At 42.8% G+C, this 11,439-nt stretch overlaps 1 long non-coding RNA gene across 1 annotated transcript; it reads right to left on the bottom strand.

Annotated features, from left to right (window-relative positions):
* Window positions 1-9,877: 9,877 nt before the first annotated feature.
* LOC139027415 (uncharacterized) lies at window positions 9,878-10,766 on the bottom strand. Its single transcript, XR_011479499.1, has 4 exons — window positions 10,740-10,766; window positions 10,589-10,650; window positions 10,053-10,507; window positions 9,878-9,974 (listed from the first exon to the last, which is right to left on the bottom strand). It is a non-coding gene; the product is annotated as an uncharacterized lncRNA (long non-coding RNA).
* Between the last annotated feature and the right edge of the window lie 673 nt (window positions 10,767-11,439).

Genomic DNA, 11,439 nt, shown 5'->3' with positions numbered 1-11,439 from the left:
TTGGGATGTTTGTGTGCATGTGAGGTTGGTTGTTTTTGTAGAAGCAGGGAGTGACCCAGGGGGAAAACCAGGATACCAGATGTGTCTCTCCCGTAAAAGCCAAACCCTTGCCCTGTGGTAACACACAGCAGACTCGATAACCTTTTGGGATTTGAGCAACCAGCATTCTCTGCCATTCTTTTCTATGGTGTATTGATTCAGGAGCTGGGAGTTATTCTTGGCCTGGTTCCCTCCCAACCTGCTGGGCTGCATCAGACAGTGCCTGGCTGGCTGCCTGACTGGGTGGGACTGGGTGGTGGTGTCATTCACTAGCTTTATCTCAACTCTCCCAGGAGCCAGGAGGAAGAGTTCAGACCCCAAACACGTCCTGCCCCGAGGCCAGACCTCTAACCTGGTTCCTCTGACCTTGCCACTCCTTGGGTGAGCTCTGGGCTGGCCCCCAGTAGAAATATGGATCCAGAAGATAGAGAAGTGACTAGCAGAGATATAGTGTTGCATATATGCTTATGGCTGACAGGTAGGGTGCATAATGTTTTTCTTCCACTAAAGACAGGTATAAGATAAGGACCAGGTTATAAAAACAATTTTGGGTCCACCAGCCACTGTGGCAGGTAGATAAAAAAAAAAAAATACCAGTCACTCAGATGTTTTACCAGTCAAAATACATTTTTTTCAAGCTAAAAGTAGACCAACAAAACACATAAACAGATCAATATGCTTTGTAATGCATCTAAAACAATACATGTTTTATTAGTAAGAAATAAGTCATGTTTTATATTGTTTAATAAACATTTAAACCAAAATACACATGAGACAAAAAAATTCACCTGCCCCTTTAAGGGATGGGAGGTTACTGTGGTAGCACAACTAGAGTCGTGTTTGTGCCTGTGAGATTAAGTCTGACTAGTAAAATAATTGTATTTTCTTCCCTAGCAGTTGAAACTCAAACATAGGAAAACAACCTAGCTTGTGAACAAAACAATATGAATAGCCAAGAAACACAAGTCTCACTTCAGTAGACTTTCGTTTTTAGTAAATTAGACAACTTTTATGCCTGTGAGCAGCACTTCTACACAGAACAAAAATATAAATGCAACATGTCAACTGTTGGTCTCATGAGCTGAAATTAAAGATCCCGGACATTTTCCATACACACAAAAAGCGTATTTCTCTCAAATGTTGTGCAGAAATGTGTTTACATCTCCGTTAGTGAGCATTTTTCCTTTGCCAAGATAATCCATTCACCTAACAGGTGTGGAATATCAAGAAGCTGATTTTAACAGCATGATCATAACCAGGTGCACCTTGTGCTGAGGACAATGAAAGGCCACTCTAAAATGTGCGGTTTTGTCACACAACACAATGAGGGCGCGTGCAATTGGCATGCTGAATGCAGGAATGTCCACCAGGTCTGTTGCCACAGAATGTAATGTTAATTTCTCTACCATAAGCTGCCTCCAACGTCGTTTTATAGAATTTGGCAGTACTTCCAACCAGCCTCACAACCGCAGACCATGTGTATGGTGTCGTGTGGGCAAGCGGTTTGCTGATGTCAACGTTGTGAACAGAGTGCCCCATGGTGGCGGTGGGGTTATGGTATGGACAGGCATTAGCTACGGACAACAAACACAATTGCATTTTATCGATGGCAATTTGAATGTACAGAGATACCGTGACGAGATCCTGAGGCATATTGTAGTGCCATTCATCCCCCGCCATCCCCTCATGTTTCACAAGGATCTGTACACAATTCCTGGTAGCTGAAAATGTCCCAGTTCTTTCATGGCCTGCTTACTCACCAGACATGTCACCCATTGACCATGTTTGGGATGCTCTGTATCAACGTGTACGACAGCGTGTTCCAGTTCCAGCCAATATCCAGCAACTTCACACCGCCATTGAAGACAAGTGGGACAACATTCCATAGGCCACGATCAACAGCCTGATCAACTCAATGCGAAGTAGATGTCTCGTGCTGCATGAGGCAAATGGTGGTCACATCAGATACTGACTGGTTTTCTGATCCATGCCACTACCTTTTTTTAAGGTATCAGTGACCAACAGATGCATATCTGTATTCCCAGTCATGTGAAATCCATAGATTACTGTAGGTCCTAATGAATTTATTTCAATTGACTGATTTCCTTATATGAACTGTAACTTAGTAAAATCTTGAAATTGTTGCATGTTGGGTTTATTTTTGTTCAGTATAGGATTCTTAGCTCTTTGACTGACTGCAATTAATTTACCAGCTATGAAACAAAACAGAGGAAATACTTTGAAAACAACTACTGCTGCACTTATTTTACAATCAATGTGATCATACTTGACTATTTTTTATAAGTGAAATGCTCGCACTGTGGAGCCCTGAGCACTGGCCAATGAGGTTGGTGAAATAGACATCTTACCCACCAATGCCAAAATCAATCCATATTTGGCAGGTGGCGGGTGTTCATTTTAGGCCCTGGTAAGGACACACAAATATCAAATCAAAGTGTATTGGTCACGGTAGAGGTGCAGTAAAAATCACAGGAGAAGCCAAGCCAGGAAAAAAAACATATTACAACCTATGTGTTGTGATAATTGCGTTTGCTCTATAACCTGTTAGTTCATATGCCTTGCCACCGTGATATATAGGCCTAAGACTGAGACAATAAGAAGACAGTGGCAGAATAAATTCCACCACACCTTTGTTTCATCACAAAACCAGAGAGCAACAGCTGTCCGTTGGAGTCCATAAAGCATATTGCATGTAACAGTTACATGACCTACAGCATGGTCAATCAAGTTAATGTTTCCAGTATTTTCAGACTACTAAACAACTATTGATTTAGAACACCGGATAGTTACCGCAAGTCGCAAAGTTACTGCAAGTTGCAAATTTACTGCAAGTCGCAAATTTACTGCAAGTCGCAAAGTTACTGCAAGTCACAAAAGAAAACAGGAGCTGGCTCCACTATTCTAGCAACATTTCAACTTTAACATTTCAATGTCATAAAATGACCTATGCTTAGTTTAATACAGTGACAACTAAAAGATTCCAAAAACAATTTTGTCCAATCAGCGCAAGCTAAATATCATATGGCTCTCCATGGTACTGATTTCCGTGTGTGTGTAAGTAGAAAAAACATGTTGAATCACCCTACTTGGCTTCCAATGCCATCGTCCTCTCTTTCATGTTGCCGAGTCTATGACTCTGCCATACAGTACACACGTTAAGTTTTTGTTGGCCTAGGCTACCTGGCTTAAATGCTTGCTCGCTAGCCTGACTTCCTTTCATGAGCAATGATTAGCCAGCTAGTTTACATTAGCCTACTACATCTACTGTAGCTACATATTGAACTTCCATCCTCTCAGGTCAGGGGCTCAATGAATTCATGGTTGGATCAGAATCGCCTTTATAATCATAGGCCAGTATGGAGAATTAAGTAAACCACAAGTCCCTATCTCCGTCCATGACTAATTTAGGAAAGGGACAATTTTAGCTAGCTAGATGTAACAATTCACATTGTTTTTTCTGTCAAATGACATTTGGCTTGATGTGATTGGTGTGAAGCCAAATCCATCCTGGCTTCCCTTGACACTTTTTTTGTGTGCCAGGACCATTCACAGTTGAGCTCACTCAGTTTAGCTCAACGCTGATTGGCTATTACTGTATAATGTTCTATCAAGGGAGGCCAAATGCTTCCTTTGCATTCAATGATGCCAGCAACAACAATATCATACTTTTTTTGACCAGACAGCATCATAAAGATGGGTTACACATACAGAGACAGATGGGCACTGTTTCGCTTGCTCGGACGCTTTTTTTTAATGAGATACATTCAACCTCTTGCGAATTGAAGGACATTTATGAAACACAGAGAGAGGAAAGAGAATTGGAAACATTTCTATGTTTGACCGCTAGGTTTTATGGGTATTATGACCCATCCAACGTGGGGCTCTATTGAAGGGAAATTATGAAACACAGAGATGAAAGATAAATAATGTCATGTTTTATTATTTTTCTCTTGGTAATTTTGGGGGATAAGGTTGGGGTTAAGGCATCCACTGTGCAGGTGCAGTGAAATGCTCATGCTCTTAATTTGAAACAGGATCCAGCACCTCTCCCTTTTGGACAGTTTTGGGCAGTTTCTTTCTGGAACATATTTGGCCAGATCCAGTACCTCTCCTGGCATGAAAATACAGTACTAGTCAAAAGTTTGGACACACCTACTCATTCAAGGGTTTTTCTTTATTTGTACTATTTTCTACATTGTAGAATAATAGTGAAGATATCAAAACTATGAAATAACACATATGGAATCATGTAGTAACCAAAAATGTGTTAAACAAATCAAAATACATTTCATATTTGAGATTTTACAAAGACTCTTGGCATTCTCTCAACACACCCCAATATCACCAACGCTGTGGCTGTGTGAGAAGCACACCTGTATCTCTCACAGAACTAGAATGAAATTCACTTTCTATGATCGTTCTCTCTCTCTATGCTCTGATAGACATGAGCCTGCTACCGTCATCTCTCCACTTCATCATTTATTATTTATTTCCTTATAGAATCACAGCCGCGTGAAGGGTTATCTTCTGGAGGAGCTGATAAATTGAAATACATTTGCCAAAGTTATAGAGTTACTGCTGTCTGTTCAGATAGAAATTAAATAATTCAGAATAGCCTACTACACCATGAGACAACCTATAATGTTGCCACAGAGGATCAATAGCTTCTTTTTTTTTTTAATACTCTAGCTGTGGATTGGATCCCAATAACAATGCATCACCTACAGTCGTGAATGCTCGTAAATCAGTCAGTAAACAAACAGCTTGCATACAAAACAGGCCTTTCTCAATATTTCAAATACAATTATGGAAAACACAGGTTGGAAAACCAAATGGCTCCTGCTGAAAAGAGAAGACTCTATTCTGTCTGCTGTAGGCTGTCAAAATATTTGATCAACTTCCAAATATTGTTTTAAAACAAGAGAAAGAGAGAGGTTTTTGGCATGAACCCATCTGCCATCATCAGCGAGTGAGCTGCGCATCATTGGGTGAAACTGGAAAACATTTTTAGGACTGTCATTTCCTCCTCATTGTAGCCTCTACAATATGTCCCCAAGCACCTCATTTTTATTGATCTCAGATTCTCAGTTTGTCAGTGTCAAAGTAGCCTATCATTTTGTTAATTTGTGCGGTATTACGGTGCTTTCAAGACAACTGGAAACTCACAAAAAACATGGTCGAATCATGACGTCAGTGATCATCAGGTCGGAAAGTCGGAGATCTAGAAAGAAGCCTGAGTTCCCGACTTGGAACTCCAAGTTGAACGTTCAAAACATTTTCCCATTCGGATCTCAGGCTTTCCCAGTTGTCTTGAACGCGGCATTAAAACTGAGTATGCCAAAGTCTCCAGTCATGTAAAATGGTGTAGAATTGCATGAAATCCGTTTATAAAAAGCCAACATTTTCCCGTATGTTCAATATGAAAATGCGATTATTTATTATAAAGGTGATGCGTTCCGGTACCTCAGAGCTCCTGAGGTCACCCCCCCTCGCGCTCACTTCTCACTTTTTCTTCTGGCACCTCACAATTTACAAATTAAGCACTGCTTATGTTTCTAGCTCCAACAATGTAGTAATATCTGGCAATACAATAACAATACACACATATTCCAAAATAAAAAAAATATCAGAAATATCAGAACGAGCAATGTCAGTGTCTGGAATATAAAAACATATACTGAACAAAATAAAAAAACACAACACGCAACAATTTCAAAGATTTTACTGAGTTACAGTTCATAAGGAAATCAGTCAATTGAAATACATTCACTAGGCCTTAATCTATGAATGACTGTGAATACAGATATGCATCTGTCGGTCACAGATACCTTAAAAAAAGGTAGTGGCGTGGATCAGAAAACCAGTTGGTATCTGGTGTGACCACCATTTGCCTCATGCAACATGACACATCTCCTTCGCATAGAGTTGATCAGGCTGTTGATTGTGGCCTGTGGAGTGTTGTCCCACTCCTCTTCAACGGCGGTGTGAAGTTTCTGGATATTGGTGGGAACTGGAATAAGCTGTCATACATGTCAATCCAGAGCATCCCAAACATGCTCAATGTGTAAGATGTCTGGTGAGTTACTGTATGCAGGCCATGGAAGAACTGGAACATTTTCAGCGTCCAGGAATTGAGATCCTTGCGACATGGGGCCGTGGATTATCATGCTAAAACATGAAGTGATGGGGATGAATGGCAATCTCGTCCCGGTATCTCTGTGCATTCAAATTGTCATCGATAAAATGCAATTGTGTTTGTTGTCCGTAGCTTATGCCTGTGTATAGCATAACCAAACCGCCACCATGAAAAACTCTGTTCACAATGTTGACATCAGCAGATCGCTTTCCCACATGACGCCATACACGTGGTCTTTGGTTGTGTTGGACATACTGCCAAATTCTCAAAAATGTTGGTATGGTAGAAAAATGTACATTATATTCTCTGGCAACAGCTCTGGTGGACACTCCTGCAGTCTGCAAGCCAATTACATGCACCCTCAAAACATGAAACATCTGTGTCATTGTCTTGTGTGACAAACTCCACATTTTAGAGTGGCCTTGTATTGTCCCGAGCACACGAAGCACCTGTGTAATAATCATGCTGTTTAATCAGCTTCTTGATATGCCACCCCTGTTAGGTCGATAGATTGTTTTTGGAAAAGGAGAACTGCTCACTAACAGAGATGTAAACAAATTTGTGCACAAAATTTAAGAGAAATACACTTTTTGTGCATATGGAACATTTCTGGGATATTTTATTTCAGCTCATGAAAGATGGGACGAACACTTTACATGTAGCGTTTATATTTTTGTTCAGTGTATATGTGTATATGTATATTATGTGTATAGACAGTATGGATAGCATATAAATAGAAAAGGTGTGTACAGCAGTAGTTATATACTGTAGGATGAGCCATGACTAGAATACAGTATACAGTATATGTATAAAGTGGGTAAAACGGTATGTAAATATTGTTTAAGTGACCAATGTTCAAAGTCTCTATACACATTGAGCAGGGCAGAGAATTGGGCGGTGCCCAGCTAGCGATGGCTGTTCAATAGTCTGATTGCCTGGAGATAGAAGCTGTTTTTCAGTCTCTGGTCCCGCCTGTGATACACCTGTACTGTCTCCGTTTGCTCGATGGTTGCAGGGTGAACAGGTTGTGGCTCAGGTGGTTGAGGTCCTTGATGATCTTCTTGGCCTTCCTATGACAACGGGTGATGTAGATGTCCTGGAGGGCAGGCAGTGTGCCCTCGGTGATGCGCTGAGCTGACCGTACCCACCTCTAGAGAGCCAAGTGGTTGCGGGCAGTGCAGTTGCCAAACCAGGCGGTGATGCAGCCCGACAGAATGCTCTCGATGGTACATCTGTAGAAGTTTTTAGGAGCTATGCCAAATTTCTTCAGCCTCCTGAGGTTTAAGAGGAGCTGTTGCGCTTTCTTCACCACAGTGTCGGTGTGGGGGCGTGCTCTCTCTGCTGTCTACTGTAGTCCATGATCAGCTCCTTCGTTTTGTTGACGTTGAGGGAGAGGTTATTTTCCCGGCACCACTCCGCAGGGCACTAACCTCTTGCCTGTCGGCTGTCTCGCCGTTGTTGGTGATCAGGCCTACCACTGTTGATAGAGTTGGAGTCCTGTGTAGCCATGCAGTCATGGGTGAACAGGGAGTAAAGGAGGGGGCGTGGTGGAGTTGCAGTTGCTTACCCTCACCACCTGGGCCCGGCCCGTTAGGAAGTTCAGGACCCAGTTGTACAGTTTAGTCCCAGGGCCCTGAGCTTAGTGATGAGCTTGGAGGGCACTATGGTGTTGAAAGCCGAGCTGTAGTCGATGAACAGAATTTTCACAGGTATTCCTCTAGCCCAAGTGGGATAGAGCAGTGTGGAGTGCAGTGGCTATTGCATAATCCGTGGATCTGTTGGGGCGGTATGCAAATTGAAGTATGTGGAGAGTGTCGGGTAAGGTGGAGGTGATATGGTCCTTGATTAGCCTCTCAAAGCACTTCATGATGAAAGTGCCCACACATGCAGACTGATGTTCTCACTCTCTTTCCCTCCCTCTTTCTCACATTTCTCAATCCTCTATCTCATATACACAGAGCCGGGCGGCCCTATACGCTCACTACGCAAATTGCGTAGAGCCGCGCAAATTACGCAAGAACCCCGCCTCCCCTTCGTGTGTAAGCGGGTGTTAATGTTTACAACTTTGATGAGAGGATGAAGCGAAACTCTCTTTCTGGGGCCTGTTGCACAAAAGTAGAATTAAGACATCCGGGATAAATGACTCAGCTGAGCTCAATGAAGCCAAAACATGTGCGTCCAGGCTTAATTGGTTGCACAAAGACCAAGCCAGGATGAGCAGACACGGATTCATTAAGCCAGGTGAAACCAATCCTGGATAGGTGCGCGCTCACGGCTCACTCAAATAGACCCCGCCACAGATCACAGATTAACTGATTTACCATGGCAACTAGAGCCGCGTACTTTTCCCCGTCGGAAGCACAAATCCTCATGGAGGCATACGAGGAGGTAAAATATATAATTAAGAAGAAAGGCAATACCAGGGCTACCCTTAATTTGTGAAGGCAGTGAAAGCGTGCTTCAGGAGGCCAAAGGTCATTTCAACTCTGGCCCTGGTCCTGGCATGGGCATGGTTGTAGGCCTGCTGTGCTTCCTGGGGGTCTGTGAAAGGTGTCAGGAGAAAAGGCTGGCAGCCATACCCCCTGTCTCCCAGCAACACACCAGAGAATTCACCTGTCAACACAAAATCTCATCATTACTACCTCATAAACACAGTGATATTCTTGACACAGCCATGATGGTTATAAATAGGGGTTGTGTGGCTTACCTTGTGATAGGCACTGATAGATTTCAGAGGCCCGAAAGATTCTGGAGTCATGGACTGAGCCAGGCCATTTTGCCACACATTGCGGATCACACAGTCAGCATTGCAGACCATCTGAAATCATAAGATGAGGAATATTACACCAATCAATGCACATCACTGGCAATGCAGAGTGTTCGTCAATGGACAATATCAAAATGTTATGTTCACCTGAACATTAATGCTGTGAAAGGATTTCCTATTCACAAAATCGGCCTCATGGGCACCTGAGGGGGCTTTTATCCTTATGTGTGTGCAGTCCACTGCACCAAGTGACATTGGGAAACCTGTCACACAAAGTAATGAGTATCCTACTATGTGTTAACAGTTGTCCTGTAATTTGTAGATCCTCTTACCTGCAATCCTATAGAACTCCTCTTTGATGTCACAGAGTCTTCTGTGGCCAGGGAAGGAGATGAAGACATCTGCTAATGCTTTGATAGCCAGACACACACTCTTATTGTGCGGCAAATTGTGGCCTTGTTCAGCTGTTCTGCATCCCCCACTGAGTACAGGAAGGCTCCACTAGCAAAAAAGCGCAAGGCCACACAACCATTTGCTCCACACTCAGTGCATGGCTCCGTGCAGTGCGGTGCTTAATCCTGGACCCAGTAGTCTGCATAGATACCTGATGCCATCTGCAGAAAACCTGTATCTTTCATATAGATGGTCATCAGGGAAGGCCAGTGGGTCCAACCGGTCCCTGAAGACCCTTTCTCGCCTGAAGCTCTCCTCAGCACAAGTGCTTCTTCATCCACCACATCTCGCACGAATGGGCATGCCATTGTCAGAGCAGAAAGGAACACACATTTTGGGCCTTCATATAGGCTAGTGGCCACACCTGGTGCTGGGGGGTGGGCAAAGAGGGCGATGCCTTATAACGATGACTTGTTGTACTGATTGCTGGGAAAATAAAAAAACCTTAGAAAGATGCCACGTCCTGTGTGCTCACAATAAGAGCTCATATGTCATGGCTCACTTGACTTTACGAGAATATACCTAATTTTTATTTTGAGCTGTGTCATCTTCTTGGAGCTGGGGAGGAAAGAAAAATAATGATTAATACATTTGTGTTACAGTTAGCATACAGTGTACATTGAAGGCATATCTCACCTCCCTCTCAAGTTTTTTTATTTCAAGGTCCAGTTTCCTAATTGTCCTCTTTTTTATTTCGGACTCCAGTGCAAGATTTTCCATCTTTTCTTCTTGTACTGAATGTCTATGTCTGCCAGTTCTATTTGGCGCCGGAGGTGGTTGCCATACAACTTTCTGATAGCTTGTGAGCTGTGAACACAATACAATTAGCGCAGCTGGAATTTGGCAGGATGTGGTGTCCTTTTATTAATACGCACTATGTTGCCAGGCTGGTTTTCCCACTGTATAGCATCTGGGTCCTGTAAAAGAAATTAGATTTTTTGATTTTGATGAGGACTCCTCACCATTGTAGAGTAAATAGTACTTTCACAGTCTTAACATGATACCTCATGCCTTCTGGAATCCAGAGAGATGGTCTCCTCCTCATCATCGTCTCCATCATGTGCTGTTGCTGCTGCACTGGGGCCTTCACCCTATCACATTTAATCGGATTCATATTGAAGCTAGTAGACAAGACACGCAGGCCTACAGTATGCCTTTGATGGAGTACTCACTGGATCAGCATCGTCTGGTGCTTGTGCTGGTGGCTCTAACAGGAACACAGTGCTGCCAGACACTGCAAGGCAATAGGTAAACCAAAGTCAGACAGTCCAAATTGATTCAATATGAATGTGGTTGTATCCCATGTAGAGATGGAGGACATACCTTGAATGAAGCGGGTGGCATCTTGGAGGAACCTATGCTCGTCTCTTTCCCCCAGGGATCCTCTAAGACGGGCCTGCCTTTATTTGCTCCAAGGCCATGTCCTCTGCTGGGGTAAGGTCAGCCTTTGGTGACCCACCACCCGTGCCTTGTCTGTGGGTATTCTTTTTCACTGCTAAAACAGTACAGACAATGTGTGAGCAGGCACCTTCTGGGTACAATATATGCTTGTGCTTTGTTAAATATTAGTCAGGGACCATACCATTCTGCAGAATGTTCTTGTATTTGATTTTGACCTGCTGCCATGTCCGTTTTGGCCGTTCATGTTTAATCTACACACAACACACACAACACCACACACACACACACACCACACACATTTAATGGAGTCACACTGCAAAATTACTTGGTATTTTGTTCTTGTTTTCAGTAAAAATATCAAAAAATTTATCATAGCTTTATACAGTGTGATGGAGTTACTTTACACAATTTCACTCATATCTGCAGTGCATTTCAATTAAAATTTAACCGTTTCATAATTACAGTACAACTGCATTTTTGGAGATGTGAATTAAATATTTGAATTGTAATTGTGATGTTTCAGCGGAGCGGTGAGTGTGTAATTGTGCACTACTTACGCATTCAGGCGGTCTGCAATACTTTGCCACGCTTTTTCTCTTTGTTTATCACTGTGGCGGTGTTG

This window comes from Salvelinus sp. IW2-2015, unplaced genomic scaffold, assembly GCF_002910315.2.
Source record: "Salvelinus sp. IW2-2015 unplaced genomic scaffold, ASM291031v2 Un_scaffold16299, whole genome shotgun sequence".
Classification (NCBI taxonomy): Eukaryota; Metazoa; Chordata; class Actinopteri; order Salmoniformes; family Salmonidae; genus Salvelinus; species Salvelinus sp. IW2-2015.
This window is presented reverse-complemented; position numbering and strand designations above follow the sequence as displayed.